Below are 4,736 nucleotides of genomic sequence, written 5' to 3' on the forward strand. Positions count from 1 at the left end.
ACGTCGCTTTGCATCAGTTCTGATGGGGACCACAGCTGGGCTTGGCACAGCACCTTCAGGCCCACTTTCAAGGTTCCAGGACTGGGATGGCACTACTTGGGAGGGCAGGGCTCACAGATGCAGAGTCCAAGTGCTGGGTTCAAGGTTGTTGGAGTCCTATTATATCCCTGAGGCTTCTAATCAGCAGGCCAGCCGACTAGCCCTTGGAGTCACTCTGTAGTCCTGAGTTGTAGGTCCAGTCCTTCTAATCCAGGCAAGAAGACTGCAGGCTGCAGGTCAGCACAGCAGGGCAGCAATCCTTCAGAGCAGCAATCCAGCAGAGCAGCAATCCTTTCAGCAGCACATCGGTCCTTCTTCCTTGCAGAGTATCCACAGGTCCTGAAGTGTACTGAAGAGTTGGTGGCTGGGTTCCAATAATTATACCTGGGCCTTCTTTTGAAATGAAAGAAGTTTCATTGAGGTTTCCCTTTGAGGTTCACTGACATCCTGGCTTCAGATTACTGCAGGGTGTATGCAGCCCTTTGTTTGGAGGCAAGACACGCCGATTCAAGTGTAAGAATGGCTGTGCCCAGCTCTACCCTCCCACCCAGCCAGTGATGGCCCATTCAGGCACACCTAAGCTCCCTACTGTATGTGGCTGTCTCCGAGGAATACACAAAGACCAACTGTCAGCTACACTCAGTTATGTGACCCAGAGACAGCTGCAGACACTAAATCTTTAGGGCAGGAAAATGCCACATTTTTTAAAGTGGTATATTTAAAATTGTAATTTGAAATCTGACTTCACCATTAGAAAGGATTTGTCATTACAGTTCCAAAGACACCAAGCACGAACAGGTTATCCCATTTGAAGTTATCACTTATTAAATGTAATAAAGTAACTCCCATGTTATCCTATGGGACTATTGTAAACGTTTTTCAATACCAGGACATGTAGAACTTAAAGGTACATGTTCCACTTTTTGAATTCACTGCGTCCTGCCCTGTGGGCTGACCAGGACCTACCCTAGGTGTGATATATGTATTAATAAGGAAGGTTTGAGTCGGGCCATGATTCAAGACAATCCAAACTGGCCTTTGAGGCAAAACGTGCCCATGGTTCAAATACTCCTGCAGAGGATGATCGCTCGCACACCGCCATTACCGCCTCAGACAATGCAGATGTAAAATCTCTACTATAAACGATTCCCAAAACTTCCTTTCCATTGACAATAAGCTAGACCCGCTGACAGACCGAGCCAACCAGATGAGGAATACTTTAGACCGACAGAAGGGCCGCTTATCCACTGCAGAATCACGTATCTGCACTCCATAGGATGATGTGACACAAACAACAGAGAAACTTCTTAATATGGAGAAGGTCCTCAACATAATCTGGGCCAAGAATGAAGACTTAGAAGTCCAGTCCTGCCACAACCACAGTGGTTACTTGCCATTTCTGAGTTCACAAACACAGGGGACATGGTCACATATGGGGAAAGTCTTCTGACTACTCTGTTTGGTGCTACACACGTTTCCAGCCTCTTTACGTTTAAGCGGGCGCATCACTCCCGTGGCCCCCGGCCACCTCCAGGTGCAACTCCACACCCTGTAATTGCAAGGCTGCATTGCAAGGCTGCTCAACTTTAGAGACAGAGATACAGTTCTATGGTTGGCGCAAAAGAAGCAAACGCTGGTGCATAAAGGGTGTTCCCTATCAATTAATTTAAACTTCACACTGGCATTACAGGAGACTTGTCAAGAATACCTCCCCTTAAAATCAAAGCTGTGGCAAACAGGCATCTCATAAACTATGTGGTATCCCGCAAGACTGAAGATGGCCCACCGTAGAAAGCCGCATGTCTTTTCCACACCACAAACCACCCTCCCATTTATCAAGCAGATCCTGGTGCCTGACAAAACTGTCTCCCCTGGCTCTTCATATACAGGGAACTCTTCTCTATGTGATAATGACTGACATACCAGGCATATTCATGAGGGACCCCTCAGGCCATCATTCCCTGATCTACATGTAATACACTATTTTTGTTGAAACATTTTTTATTGTTTTCCAAATCAACAACTCAACAAACATCCCCCTGCCTCCACCCGTCCAGGAAGTACCACAGATTCATCATCAAGACCAATTATCCAGGAGAAGGAACAACCTTCCCACCCAGTCCCCTACCCCCCCCCCCCTCCCTCACCCTATGTCAGTGTGCCCCCGTCCCCTACCCCTCTTCCGATGTGCCCCTCCTCCCTGATAAATAAGATACAGGAGCCCAACCTCTCCCTAAGCAAACAGAGCCTTCCCTCATGCCGAGCCAAGGTGCGGGCGGCCAGGGCCTACCGCCATTCCCCTCCTACTCCCCTCTCCTCGCTACCTCCTGCCTGTCAGATGTGCTCTCCCCTTCCCCAGCATCAGACATCAACCCCTGAAGTTCCACCACCAACGCTTCCCATGCCCGGGCCGTCGCTAGTGCCTTCTCATCGTACATGTAATACACTAGTGCAAGGACCTGCCCTTCTTGCACTTCGGATGGCATTGTACTACAACTCGCCACTGTCATCGATGGCCATGTTATTCACATTCCCCATTACCACGCCATACTAAAGTATACAAAACGTTATGGATGGTATACTTGAATTAATCTCAGTCACAGGTGATTACTCAGGCTGCATCTCAGCCCATCATTATTTTGCACACCATGCCACCTCAGTTTGGGCCCAGCTGTATGCAAATCAGTCTTGACCCTACTCTGATTGGAACAGTCCACCCTGAACTGCGAATTCAAATCCTCCCTTAACCAGAAAACAAGCAACCCAGGACTGGTTTTGCCCTTGTTATGGGCTCATTTCCTGGATACAGCTTGGTTCCAGTGATACTGTGTGCACGGGAGGGCCCACATCTGGGCATACCCGTCCCATTTAGGGTGACATACTAAAGGTTACGAAAAGTGATGGATGAAATAGTTGAATTAATCTCAGCTAAACTGAGGTGGGATGGTGGAGAAAAATGATGGATTGGGGTGTGGCCCCTTGCTATCGCCAGTGACTGAGATTAATTCAACCATTCCATCCATCACTTTGTTTTTTGATTCCACATTAGCGCAGTGGATCCCGTTGGAAGCTGTTGCTACTGTCTCCAAGACATTCTGGTCCAATAATCTGAGATGCATCTTTGCTCCGACGCACCCACCAACTAGACCCCCACCTCCAGGTGGTGGCAGACTTCTTGGATACCACTAATTCTTTTGATTCACTGTGGGACAACCTTTTCTGGGTCTGGCCTGGCCCACAAGGGCATCCCGTCCAGCTTCTTCAGCTGGATCAGACTCTTATATGACACCCCCATCTAGGATGTGCTTGAATGGGCTGCTTTCTGCCCCATCCCCATTAGGAGGGGCACCCACCAAGGATGCCTATTTTCTCCCTCCTTTTTGCTTTGGCACTTGAACCACTGGCCATGGACGTATGACAGATCATGCACAAAGAGGCTTCAAGTTTACCACACACAATCTGATAATTTTCCTTTATGCTGATGACATCACCCTCTACCTACACAACTCCAAAAATCATTTAGGTACAGTAATATGCAAATTCACAACCTTCCAATGTCTGTCAGATATCTCCATTAATTGGATCAAATCCACTGTATTCTCTCTGACCCCTCCCCACACATGCCCCCATGCCCTGGAATCCCCCTTCTTTGGTGCACCTCCTCAGTCAGATATTTGGGCTTTTGAATCAATATAGACAGGCACAGCGTTATCTCTGAAAACTATGCCCTGTGATGTCCAGGATACAAAACAAGAAATGGCTGACACTACCTCTATCTTTATTAGGCACCCACTTATGAAAATAGTCATATTTCCTCAACTGCTCTACCTTTTTGTTGATATCTCTATCACTCTGAACCAGACGTTTTTTTGAAAACTGCACTCTGGAATGGTGGGCTTGGCCTGGACAGGCCCCCTCCCCGCGACTTTAATGAGAGGTGCTAGTGCTGTCCTTTGACTAGAGGGGATCTGTTGCACCTGACATTGATCTTTACTACCTCTGCGCTCAAGCATAGTTTGCATTCTGTTGGCTCCATCCACCCCCTTTATTGCCACTGAAATGAATACAGTGGCACTGCAGCCACTAATAGCTGTTCTGATCACCCAGCTGCCTGTATCCGCTCAGAGATCAACTCTATAGTCTGTATGCAGGTAGCCTTGGACAAACGTTGTAAGGCACTTTTCCACACAATCGCTCATACATCACCTGATTCACCCACTCACGACAGACAAGGAAACCCTCAATAGACTCGCCACCTTACCGCCATGGCTGACCTGTTCCCGCGGAGCACTTTTTAGGCCTAATCCCCGATTGAAAGTTGGAACACCTGTACTATGCTACAAAAATTGCGATTCTACAGACTGGGGATGGTGGGCAGTGAGACTATTCCCTTCATATATGTACGACCTCTCATTCCATGACCCCCTCTTGATCCCCTCCACTAGGGTAAAGTGGGAAGCCAACCTTCAAGCCCCACTTACCGATAAGACCTGGTCCTACTGCCTCACACTGACAGGGGTGATCACACCCAATAGTGGACCATGATTGATTCACTTTAAGTTCCAATACTAGCTCTACGGTAATCTGGTGCTCTTCATGAAGAGTGTCCTGGTTGCCGATTTGGCCTGCCAGAGGTGCCACGGCATGCACAACAATTTTTTTCCCCTGGCCTGGTCCTGCCCCTATATATATACCTA

The sequence above is a fragment of the Triturus cristatus genome, chromosome 11 (genome assembly GCF_964204655.1).
Source record: "Triturus cristatus chromosome 11, aTriCri1.1, whole genome shotgun sequence".
NCBI lineage: Eukaryota > Metazoa > Chordata > Amphibia > Caudata > Salamandridae > Triturus > Triturus cristatus.